The sequence below is a fragment of the Phoenix dactylifera genome, unplaced genomic scaffold (assembly GCF_009389715.1).
Source record: "Phoenix dactylifera cultivar Barhee BC4 unplaced genomic scaffold, palm_55x_up_171113_PBpolish2nd_filt_p 000619F, whole genome shotgun sequence".
Taxonomy (NCBI): domain Eukaryota; kingdom Viridiplantae; phylum Streptophyta; class Magnoliopsida; order Arecales; family Arecaceae; genus Phoenix; species Phoenix dactylifera.
This window is the reverse complement of record NW_024068014.1, coordinates 1-13,909: the sequence shown is the minus strand read 5'-3', so window position 1 is coordinate 13,909 and position 13,909 is coordinate 1.

The following is a 13,909-nucleotide window of genomic DNA, read 5'->3' as shown; positions in this document are numbered from 1 at the left end:
GTAACTAGTGTGTATATTTGTAATAGCAAATCAATCTGTTGTCTTCAAGACCCATAATTGGTGCAAGTCCCCTTCCATTATTCCAAGGAGTTGTTTTTCTGTAATTACAGGCAAAGGGTCAAATATAACTAAAAAAATTGGGGACATAGTTAAATTATTGGCCTCATCTTGAGATTACAATCATGGTTTTTGAATGATAATCTTTTCTGGCTTAGTATGAGATCTGAAGAAATTTTTAATTATAGTCAAGCAACCCTTCTCTCAACTGATTTCCTTAATTACTGATAGCTTTAGGCAAACAGGTTAAACAGGTCGGGTCGGGTTGGGCACATAGGTTAAACAGGTTAAATAGAATAGGTAAGGCTAAATAGGTCGGATCGGGTTGGGCAAACAGATTGAGGATGATAATGTTATTTTGATGATTAACACAACTATTAAGACTATATCAAATTAGAAATGCAAATTAACTCGATACATCATTGATAAATGGCACACCCTCGATACACTCATGATACATTAGGATTATATGGTCAAAACCACTCTCAAGATTGATAAACGAGATAAAATTTGTAATAGAGAATGGTAGAAAGCTTAAGAATCCATTTTGGCAAAGTTTCACGTTAAAAAAACCTAAAAGGGTAATTTGGTAATTTCTACTATTAAGGGTATGAAACTCTACTGTGCCATGCATCGTAATTTACTTGGAATATGGTTTATTGATCTTATGTGCAAGTCTAACCCTAAGATGCAGGGAATCATGATTAGAGTCGACCCCAAGAGGTTTGGAGCCGACCCTGGCACATTTGGCACATATTGGCACCATGTGGCACACCCTTAAAACATTTGGCACATAGTTGGAGTCGACCCTAAAAGAAATAGAGTCGACCCGAAAATATTTGGAGCAAAATGACACAAGAATGGCACATTCTGGATCAGTGGCACAAGGTTGGGTCGACCCTAAGAAAGTTGGAGCCGACCCTAAGTTGAGTCGATCCCAGAAAAGTTTGAGCCGACTCCAGGTTGAGCCAACCCTAGAAAAAGTTGAGTCGACCCAAGATTGAAACGTCAAGAAAGCAAGTTTCTGAAGTTCCTGAGAGGGCCGACCCCAATGTAGCATGAGTCGACCCCAGTGAAAGTTGGGTCGACCCTAGAAAAGCTTGAGCCGACCCAAGTCTGATGAACAGTGGTTTGAGTCGACCCCAGGAAAGTTTGGGTCGACCCAAGCACGGGCAGAAGCATAACAGCTAGTTGTGCAGAAGTGCTTTTTGGACTTCCAACGGCTATAAACGGCTAGTTTCTTCAATCCAACGGTCAGGAAGGACTATTTGGAGGTTGGAGAAGTATTTAAGAGGGAGTATTCATCAGAGGAAGTAAGCTTTTGAAAAAACATCAAGTGCATTCAAGAGAAAACCCTAGCAAGGCAAGCTTCATTCAACTGCTTCATTCAAAGAGCCAAAAGGAAGCGGTTGAGCAGATTCCAAGAGACATTAAGAACTCCACCAACCCTTGAAGAGTGAAGCAATCTTGACAAAGAAGAGAAGAGCCTTATTAAAGCGATAACTATATTCTAAACTCTTCTTTTTAGCTCATAATTATTTTATTTGCTCATTTAGGAGCTTTAGTTCCTTGTTCTTTATTCTTGTTGTAAGGTTTGTTGGTAAGCCCGTAAAACCAACATTGTAGGTTGTTGGTCAGCCCGTAAAACCAACGTAGGTTGTTGGTTAGCCCGTAAAACCAACGTAGGTTGTTGGTAAGCCCGTAAAACCAACGTAGGTTGTTGGTCAACCCGTAAAACCAACGTAGGTTTGTTGGTGAGCCCGTAAAACCAATTGTGAAGGTTCGTTGGTGAGCCCGTAAAATCAACATAGGTTATTGGTGATCCCGGAAAACCAAATTGTAAAGGTTTTGAATTGTGAGCCCGAAAAACAATCCTACTGTAATCCGAGGGGTTATAGTAAAATTTCCAAGGGGCTTGGGGAGTGGACGTAGGTGCCTTGGGGTGCACCGAACCACTATATATCGTTGTGTTTGTGTTGTGCTTGTTCTTATGTTTATTCTTGCATTTTCTTTCATCTTTGCTCTAGTTTAATTCATTCAAATAATTTAAGAAAGCATCCACTGCACTTAACTAAGAAAACTTTTAAAGCACCAAAAATTTAGAAAAATCCAATTCACCCCCCCCCCCCCTCTTGGGTTGTCACCTTGGGCAACAAGTGGTATCAGAGCCAGGTTCTCTCTTATCATTTATAGTCTTAACCGACTAGAGCCAAAGATCATGGCAACCCCGCATAATATGTTATTTACCGAGGGACTTTCCATAAACAGACCTCCACTGTTTGATGAAAATAACTATATCCAATGGAAAGCTAGAATGAAAATCTTTGTTCAATCACAAAACTATGAGTTATGGAATGTCATAACAAATGACCCTCACTCACTCTCTCACACTATTAATGAAAAAGACTTAGCACAATTGAATGCTAATGCTATGAACATACTATATTGTGCTATCCATGAAACTGAATTTAATAAAATCTCTGCATGCTTATCTGCTAAGGAGATCTGGGATACTTTAGAAAATATTTATGACAAAATTCAGATTAGCTCACATGTGCTTCAATTACATACTAACAGTGAGCCTGCAGAAAAAGATGTTGAATCTTCTAATCAGGAAGAAAGAACAACAAATGAAGAATTCGGTGATGAAAACAAGGATCCATACCCAAACACCGAAAAATTCAAAAGCTTCCTAAAGACAAAGAAGAAAAGGAAGCAAGAAGAAAGGAAGAAAGAGATAAAAAGCAAGAAAGCCTTGACCAAGGAAGAGTCAAGCAAGAAAATGAAAGTTAGGAGCAACAATAATGATACTAGTTCTAAAGAACTACAAGAGGTAACTAACTTATGCTTTCTGGCACAAGAAGATAAGGTAAAATCTGAATCTGATTTTACACCTAATGAATTTCAGGAAGAATTCTCTTATGATGAACTATTAAATGCTTTTCATGATTTGTATGGTGAATGTAGAAAATTAGCTACGAAAAATAAAAATCTTAAAAAGCTAAATCTGGAAATGTCAGAAGAAAGAAATTCTTCCGCTGAAATGAAAGACAAATTAAATTCTGAGAATGAACGCTTAAGATTAAATTCAGAAGAATTGATTCAGAAAAATTAGAATTTAATTAAAGAAAATCAAAACTTAAGTGAAGAAGTTAACCAATTGAAATCTTTTATTAACAAATTCACTGTAAGTTCAGAAAGATTAAAAACGATGTTTAAAAGCCAACATGCTGTTTTTGATAAATCAAGACTTGGCTGGATTTCTTTGCTCAACAATAAACCCCTAAAGAAAAAGGTTATCAATTCGCCAAGCAAACCATCAAATAAGATAACTTATTTCAAACATAAAAAGATTGGGCATAAAAACTTTACCTATGGTTCTAATACGAATAAATCAAATGGTAAAGTTATTACGATTAAACAGATTTGGGTTCCAAAAGGAACCATATGCACTAACCCTCAAGGACCCAAGCAAGCTTGGGTACCCAAAATGAAAATATGAGGGTATAGATGTAGGTGTGCCAAGCTACCCATGGAACAAATGAAACTTTCATACAAATGGGTGCGTTAACACATAATTAAAGATAAGTCTCAATTTATTCATTAAATCTAGTATAAGATTTAACATTCTACATCGTGTATCGAAATTATCTTTTTATGAAATTACGATACTCTCTGCATCAATGTTTTTAAATGCCTCATATGTTAAATCTTATCTCAACGATTTTAGCATGAAACTTTCTAGTGCTTGCATCATGATAGAGAAAACAATGAATGGATATATATATAACCTTCTTCTTCAAGTTTACAAAATCTAAATTCCCTCTCTAGTATAAACGTTTGATGCTGATTTCATGCCTTCATGTTAAAACTTCATTGAGCATAATCATTGTATCCTTGATTGAATGATTAATACCCTCTCCTAAAATGATCTCAAATTCCACTGATTAATTTTAACTCATCATGTTTAATCTGAGCATAAAAATCTGTTAAAGCATGAATATTAATTTTCTTGAACTATCTCTCATAAGTCAAAAATATTTCTTATTTGCTCTAAAAGAAGATTGCTTGTCTTCCTGAAACAAGAGTATCTGTGTTGAAAGCTAAATCATAATCAGAATTTTGATAGAAACAACTATTTAAGATAATCTGATTAAAATTCAACTTGTATATTTTATTGATAATTATCTTAAGCAAATAGAATCTAAGTTAAATTGATTCTAAAAACAAAAAAAAATTGATTTAACTTTAATAAATCTTTCTATTGCCTCACATGCTTGTCCTTAAACCATTTTACTTAATGAAGTTATCTCTTTAGCTCAAGTGACTTGTGCTTGCTTATATTTAGGCAATCTCTTGAGTAAAGTGACTCAAATTCAATTATTGTCATGTCTCATGTTGAGTCATCTAGTTAAGAAATATGTTGTATGAATGTTTTTGTATCCTAGAGAACCTAATGAATTGCCTTCAAGAAAAGAAAAAGATTTTGCTAATGATATAGGATTTATAAGCAAGAAATTTCAACTTGAAGGACACCTCGATGAAAGATACAATAAACATTCCCTTGCAAACAAAAAAAAGAGAGATTTTCTTCAGCCAAGGGTGTAAAGAATTTAAAAGGTATTTGGCTTGAAGAATGCTAAATGCACTGGTAATCTAAACCCTTCTCTTGTGAGTTAGTTGAGCAAAATCAATAGTCTGAAATTATATGATAGCATGATTAAACCTTTAATTGCTGATCATCTTGATATCATGCTTCATTCTCATGCTAGTGATAATTGTTTCATGGTGTGATTAAATTGAAGTTTACTTTTTCCTGTATAATGCATAACCATGAAATACACAAGTTTATGCCTCAAATCTCTAATTCAAAATAACTTATGATAAGCTATGAATCATCGGGCATAATGAAAATGCTGTTTGCATGATATACATTTATATGCAGCATATTAGATTAATTTTTTATTCTGCTCTTTCATGTAATTACTTGAAAATAACAAAAAGAGAGAGAGATAAAGAAAAAGAAAATGAACATTGTTCGGGAGAAGTAAAAGCTAAGTAAATACTCCAATCTTAGGAAAAAGCAGAGCAAGCATAATATATTCAGCATATTTGTGAGACTTGTGTGAGCATTCTTTTGGAAGTGATAAAATCCGTAATTAATTATATTTAAATAGGGAGAGTTTGGAGTGAATATCTTGTTGTTGAAGAGAACAATTTAACCTTTCTATATTGCTCATCATAGGAATGGTGCCAATGGAAAGGCTAGTGGTAGTACCCGACACTATTTGACCCAACTATTTGGTGTAGGGTATATTAGGAACGGCACAAGAGGGAGGCTAGTGGTAGTACCTCGTGCCCCTTCCAACTCCACCGGATAGGGAGCAAATAGAATATAGAGCATAGAAAAGTAAAACCGAAAAACAAATGAAGATAATCAAAATGTTCATTGAGTGGTTAAAGAAAGAAATTAAAAAAAAAAATTGGGGAATGAATGATAAATAAATGAAAATATATAAGAAGGTTGTGAAAAAGCAAATGAAGTTTCAATCACTTGAAAATACACCTTAAGGATAAAATCAATGCTAAATTGTATTTAAATAGGGAGAATTTTATTTAAAAAGAATTGATTTTGATCCATGACATGCTTGTTATGTTTTGCATACTTTGAATTATATGTTTTCAATATTCAGTTTGAAATGCTCCATGCTTGAATAATTTGATTGAAACATGTTTCTACCAATAGCAAATTTATTTTTCTTTTTATGACACTCATAATTTGGAATAGGCTTTAACTTTGTACACAAGTTTTTGCTTCACCTTTGACTTTGAAATAACTTGTGTTCCAAAGCCTAATGAAAATTGTCTTTACTTGCATTCTATACTCATCAATAATATTTTGGATTTCTCTTGTACTCTTTTGATCAAAAACAAAATTTCTTATTAAATCGGTTCCAATGCTTGAATATTTGAAAAATTACATAAGAATTTTTCTAAAAATATTTTTGAAAGAAATTTTAGATTTGTCGTTCATGATCATCTTTGAAATCTGAAAGTTGAATATATTTACAAAAAGAAGAAGAAAAGGATACTTCTATTTTAATGAATATCTTCTGAAAAATAAAAGAAAAGGATAATCTGAATTTGCAAATTAGGCAGAATGAATTGATTATAATTTATCTTTCAACTTACCTAACATTAGTACATAATGTCCTCCAATTTGTACCAAAATTCAATATGAATTACAAAGATTCTGGATGTGCTCTAATGTTCTTGAAATATGTGTTTTCAATCTTAATAATTTAAGATGAGCTACAATGTAGAAGATGCATATCTCAAATTATAATCCTGAAAGCTTCCTTGAAAATTTTTATGAAATTCAGAATCTGATTTTGTATAAAAGCTTAAACTTAATTTAAAAATGCTTCTATCGTTGCATTTTTGTAACTTTCATTATATGCTTCAATGATTGCATCATTTTGGGGAATAACTCAATATGATTCCTAGATGAAAACTACGGTCTAAGAAAAATAGAATTAATTTTGATGCCTTGATTGTTTGCTCCGATACGCATCTGAAACATATCATTTTCTATCTTATAAGTTTATTAAAATTGGTCTAAATGATGTATTTTTCAATAATCTTGATTGCGAACAAATATTTCTAAACATATGATTTTATTTTGATATTAAAAAAAAGATTTATTGTGCTTCATGTATACATTGCTGGAAAACTATGACTAAGAAATTGAAATTTATAAATATACACTTGAATGATCTTCTATATATTTTTCTTGCATAGTTAATTGCTTCTATCATTAAAAGAAAAAGCTATTTTTAAGAAGAGAGTGAATGATCCTAAAGCTTGAAATATTTCATCTTACTCAAATAATTTTTAAAGAAAAAAAAATATAATTACTTTTGAAAAAAATTTGCGCTTCAAAAGAATTATTTTCTGATTAATACTTCAGTGCATATTCTCAAAAATTAAGAGGAAGCATAATTTGTTCTTGAAAGTTTAAATAGAGTGATTGCTATATATTTTGAAAAACTCTACATTCTTGATATCATAAAATTTCAGTTTTATTCATGCTTATCATTAAAATCTGAAATTCAATTGTTGCCCAAGAAGACAACCCAAGAGGGGGGGGGGGGGTGAATTGGGTTATGACTTAAATTTCGACCAATTAAAAAAAACTATGTTTAATGATTAACTAAATCTATTTCAAGTATTCAGGTTAAGCAATTTAAGTGCAGTGAATGAGTAGAGAGAGTGTAAGAGACAAAGCAGCAACCAACACAAACACAAGCAGTTTTATAGTGGTTCGGAGCTAACCCTTGCTCCTACGTCCACTCCCCAAACTACACTTGGGAGTTCACTATAATTCTCTGGATTACAGCCGGTTGTTTTACAAGCTCACAACCCAACTTGTTGTTTTACGAGATCACAACGAACTCGGTCGGTTTTCACAGGCTCACCGACTAGAACCATCCGATTGTTTTTCCGGGATCACAATCGAACCCTTACACCGTTGGTTTTACCCTCGGCTCACCAACAAACCTTACAACCCTTGATTCAATCCCTTGATTGAATCAAGTAAGAAAATAGTTTGGGAAAATTACACAGAAAGCTTCTTTACAAGCAAATATTAAACAATATGAAAAGAGTGAAGTTAGAAGCCCTCAAATAGATTTTGGAAGTGGAAGAAGGGGCTTCTCGACTTCAGAGTCTCCTCTTTGAATGCGCTAAAGACTTGATGTCAGAAGGAGAGCCTTGAATGCGAAGGAAGGAGCTTGTAGGATGGACTTCAATTCGCTTCTTCCTTCTTTCCCTTGTATTTACTCTTGAGAGACTTTGGTAGGTGGAAATCATTTTTTCTTTGAATGGAATCTCTCTCTTCATGTCTGTTACTGTTCACTCTGGCTATTTAAGCAGTCCACTTTGAAAACTAGCTGTTAGACACTAATTTGTGGCCGTTCTGCATAATCTGCAACTCCTGACAATGTGTCCGTTGGGATCGGAGTCGACTCGCTCGATCTGGAGTCGACTCGGCTGTTGCTGGAGTCGACTCATGCTTTACTGAAGACGACTCGCCCACTGTTTAGGATTTGAATTAAAGTATTGTCCCGTTCTGGAGTCGACTCGGCCAAACTTGAAGTCGACTCGCCAGTATCCGGAGATGACTCGGCCCTCTGGAGACGACTCGTTCTCAGGATTCCAGAGATCTTTCTTTCAGGTTTACTCCCTCGAGTCGACTCGGATTCTCTTGGAGTCGACTCGGCTCTCAGAGACCGAAAAACTGATCTTCTGTCTTTGGAGTTGAACTGCCTCGGAGTCGACTCGGATCGTCTTGGAGTCGACTCGGCTCTCAGAGCCCGAAGTTGGTTCTCTGACTTTTAGTCTTGCTTTCCTTTAAGAGTCGACTCTTGCTTGTTTAGGAGTCGACTCCCCAACTGTTGGAGTCGACTTGAATTCTTCTGGTGTCGACTCGGTAACAGGGTCCAGAAACCACTTCTCTGTCTTTCTGTCTGTTACTCCTTGGAGTCGATTCGGAACTATCGGGAGTCGACTCGGTAAGCATCGGAGTCGACTCGAATTCTTCAGGAGTCGACTCGGTGACAGGGTCCGAGATTCATCTTTCTGTCCTGCTGTCTGTTCTCAGTCGGAGTCGACTCGCAGGTGCCGGAGTCGACTCGAGCCTGTGCCAGAACATCTGAAACACTTGGAGTCGACTCGTAATCCTCCGGAGTCGACTCGAGTTTCAGCCTTTGACTTAAGCTGATTTCCACATGCACTCAAAAGAAGATTCTCACAAATTTTGCCTGAGATACTGGATTGAATTCATTAGTATAACATAAAATATACTCAAATGCTTTGGTCTCATCAAAATCAAATTGGGGTATTATCAATCACTCCACAATCTCCCCATTTTTGATGATGACAAAACATTGAGTATTTGATGAGAGAAATACCCATCTGAAAAGATGATTCAGAATAAAAGTTTGAAATGAATTCAAATATCTAGTTATTTTAATCTATTCAGAATTGAAAGGTATAAATCAGTAAATTCTGAAATTAAAGCTTCCCCTTTCATTTGGAATTATATAAGCCTTCATATCATGCAATCAATTGTTTGGCTTATATGTGTTAAATGAATTTGCATTCTTAAGATTTCAGATTCTCCCCCTCAATCATATGCATTCAATTTTATTTAGATTTTCTGAATTTTCTTTTAATGTCTTGAATCTTTCTAGCTTAAATTCTTACTTTCAGAGGGAAAATCTGACAATTTGTTCTTGAGTATGATTCAACTAATCTCCGAATATCCTTTGAATAGATTCTGGAGATCACTCCTTGAGGAGCCCCAACAGAGAGATAATGAGCCTCGAGGTATCGAATCCACTTAGAACAAATTACATTTTGCTTTAAGGATTTTTTTTGTGATTCCCTTTATATTTCGATTCATCATATTTTCTCCTCCTTTTTGTCATCATAGCAAAAAGGCGCAGAACACAGAAAAGTATTAGAATTCAAATTGCACAGTTTTGAAAGAAAATGTCTACTCATTGTATTGATGCTAATTTGAGTACAACTGTAAATACATCATACAAGTATAAAAACAAATACATCATAAAGTAAAAAACAAAGCTACACTAGGATTTCTTGGAGGATGAGGCTCCTGAACCTAGTCTTGTGTGTTTCAAGACCAAGCTGAGCCCCTCTGAAACATTCACTAGCTGAGCTATGATCTCCGAGGTGGCCCTAGTCTGGATCGTGGTAAGCTCGGTCACACTCTCCTGAAGGGTGTCCAACTTGGAGATCAATGCACTGGCTAACCGCTCTGCACCCTGACTCTGATTGCCTAGCTCATGTCGGATGCCGTCTCGCATGTTCCTCGTGTCATCCTTGACGTCACTCATGTTCCAGTATTGAGCTTGAACTAGGCTTCGCACATTGGATATTTCCTCCTTCAGGTGCGCAGTCATCTCTGTCACGGCTGCCAAGGAGGGAACTACCTCGGTGGAGGGAGCAGTCTGAGGACCTCGGAGCTCCCTCAGCAGGTCATCCCTCAGCTCCCTCACTATCTCCTGCCGCAACTCTCGGAGCTGCTCAGAAGATATCCGAACCTCCAGGGGCTGCTGCTGAGAAGGTGGGGCAGTGGAGGTGGAGGGCTCAGTATGGGTAGGACCAGAGGTGGAAGGAAAAGTGGAAAGATCTGTATAGTACTCCTGGTCATGGTCAGGGCTAGGAGAGTGATGAGTGGTAGGGTCAGATGGTGTGGATGTGGATAATTTCCGTACCCAGACTCCCCCGACCTTGTGGAATTCCATCTGATGAAAAGTCCCCTCACCCATGCGATCTGTAAAACGCAGTGAGCGAGAGGGTTTCCCCTCAGGGATAGGGACCTCTAACTCCCTAAAGATAAGAGTGAACAACATCCCATACGGGAGACTCAGCCTAGGTTTATCTAGGGGTTCATAAAGGTATTTGTAGATGAGTTTAGGGAAGTTGATGGGAGTGTCTTGGAGAATGTGGAACATCAAAGCTAGGTCTCTCTCTGAAATGAAGTCAAACCTACCAATTTTGGGGAAGAGAGTCCTAGAAATGATACTTAGGAGAAGCCGCATTTCAGCCGAAAGCTGATTTGCGAACACCTCCTCTATGGGGGACAGAGGTGGACTCCCTAAGATGGCCGTAAGGGCTTCTGTCCTATCTGAGGGGTGTGTGGGAACGATCCCCTCACTGGAGAGATGGAGGACTCGAGCAATGAAGTCCTTGGAAATGAAAATTGGGGCACCCGCTACAGTCCCCTGGATACCGCCGCTACCCCATGCGACAGTACCGTAAAATTCCCTAACTAACCCTGGATAGGTAGGGAGGTCAAGAGAACAGAAGAACTCTAAGCCCTGGGCCCTAAGGTGATGCCCTAGGTTGAACCCTTCCCGGGAGAGGAAGTCAAAGTTGACTTGCCTCCCGGTAGAGACAACCTTCCCGGCGCATGAGCGCGAGGGAACCGGCCTAGGCGGGGAAGGAACCGGAGGTGGTGGCCTCGTGGGTTCGTTCCGAGCCTTGGACCGTCGCTCGGCCCCACTCGCGGAGAAGGGTCTCTTTCGGCTTGGGACAACGACTTTCCTAGGCATTTTTGACCTATACACAGAGGAAGGACAAGAAAAACTGGAGGAAACACCGAGGAAAGAACCTAGAATGGGTCGGAGACTAGGTCGGAGACGACTCTAGGGTTTTGGAACAGTGGCGGCTGAAAATAGAAGTGAAGAGAAAAACATTCCGCTTAGGGTTAAAAGTCGGATTCCCGACCTCGAGTCGACTCCGGTAAGTCGCGAGTCGACTCGACCTCGAGTCGACTCCCAAATATGCGCGAGTCGACTCGCCCACGAGCCGACTCTAAAATCTATTCGAGTCGACTCGAACTCTAGCACATAACCAAAAATTCTTTTTATTTCTGTGCCAAAAGAGAGAGTTATGGAACTATCAAAGATTCAAGAACTGATTTGATGACCATAGATAAGAGGTCCTATGTCCAACATAAACTAATCATCAAAATCAATGAATTAGAGGAGAGTATCACTAGAATGGATCAATCACTCCGAACCCTCTTCTAAGTATACAAAATCGATCTTCACTCAAAGGTTTTGTGAAGATATCAGCAAGTTGATCATCAGTACAAACAAATTGAAGTGTCACATCACCATTCAGAACATGATCTCTTATGAAGTGATGTCTTATCTCAATGTGTTTAGTTCTTGAATGTTGAATTGGATTTTTAGTTAGATTAATGGCACTTGTATTATCACAGTTAATGGGAATTTTATCTTGTTTAATGCCATAATCTTCAAGTTGTTGTTTAATCCACAAGATTTGAGCACAACAACTCCCGGCAGCTACATATTCGGCTTCAGCCGTAGATAGTGCAACCGAGTTTTGTTTCTTGCTAAACCAAAAGATTAAGTTTTCTCCTAAGAATTGACATGACCCGCTTGTGCTTTTTCTATCAAGTTTACAACCAGCGAAGTTTGAATCAGTGTACCCTATTAAGTTTATGCTTGATTCTTTAGAGTACCATAAACCTATATTTTTTGTTCCTATTAGGTATTTAAAGATTCTCTTAACAGCAATTAAATGTGATTCCTTAGGATTAGATTGATATCTAGTACACATGCATACACTAAACATGATATCAGGTCTACTTGCAGTAAGATATAATAAAGATCCTATCATACCTCTATACATCTTTTGATCTACTGATTTACCTGATTCATCTTTGTCTAGTTTGCATGATGAACTCATGGATGTGTTGATTGACTTGTTTCCTTCAATATCAAACTTCTTAAGCATCTCCTTGATGTATTTTGCTTGACAGATGAAGATGCCTTCTTTAGATTGTTTGATTTGGAGCCCGAGGAAATAGTTCAGCTCTCCCATCATGCTCATTTCAAATTCACTCTGCATTAAGTCAGCAAATTCTTCGCAGAGGCGATTGTTAGTAGCACTGAAAATAATATCATCTACATAAATCTGAACTACTAACATATCTTTGTTTTTCTTCTTTAAAAACAGTGTTGTATCAACGTTCCCTCTAGAGAATTCATGGTCTAATAGAAATTTGCTAAGTCTTTCATACCATGCTCTAGGAGCTTGTTTCAGACCATAAAGTGCTTTGTTTAGTTTATAAACATGATTGGGGTATTGATGATTTTCAAAATCAGGAGGTTGTTCTACATACACCTCCTCATTAATATACCCATTCAAAAAGGCACTTTTTACATCCATTTGAAATAGTTTGAAGTCTTTAGAGCATGCAAATGCTAGTAACAATCTAATTGCTTCAAGTATAGCTACAGGAGCAAAAGTCTCATCAAAGTCTATACCTTCTTCTTGATTATAGCCCTTTGCTACTAGTCTAGCCTTGTTCCTAATCACGATTCCATTTTCATCAAGTTTATTTTTATATATCCATTTAGTTCCTATTATTGAGTATTCAGTGGGTCGATCAACTAAGTTCCATACTTTGTTTCTAGTAAATTGGTTTAGCTCTTCTTGCATCGCATTTATCCAATTTACATCATTTTCAGCTTCTTCTATGTTTCTAGGTTCAAAGTGTGAGACAAATGCTAGATGATTATTTAAGTTCCTAAGAGATGCTCTAGTTCTAACAGGTTGAGATGGATCATCTAAAATTAATTCCTTAGGATGACCATGAGCATACCTCCAAGCCTTAGTAAGCCCATGATCAACAATTACCTCTTGGCTTGTTGAAGTTTCTCCAATTTGCTTCGGTTCATCCTCTTGTAATGTCATCTCATCTATATTTTTCTCAAGTATTTCTGCATCCTCATCAAGAGCTACTTTCTTGCTAGAAGAGATATCATTAGTGCCATCAAAAACAACATGTATAGACTCTTCAATAACAAGGGTTCTTTTGTTAAAGACTCTATAAGCTTTACTTAATATGGAATATCCCAAAAAGATACCTTCATCTGATTTAGAATCAAATTTATCTAAGTTATCTTTGCCATTATTATGAATGAAACACCTACATCCAAAAACATGAAAATAGTTTACTTTGGACTTTCTATCTCTCCAAAGTTCATAAGGTGTTTTCTTTATAATTGGTCTCAATAAAACTCTATTTAATATATGACATGATGTATTAATGGCTTCTCCCCAAAAATACTTAGGGAGGTTACTTTCACACAACATGGTTCTAGTCATTTCCTCTAGGGTTCTATTCTTTCTTTCTACAACTCCATTTTGTTGTGGTGTCCTAGGTGCAGAGAAATTATGAGTTATTCCCTTTTTACTACAAAATTCATCAAATAGATGATTTTCAAAT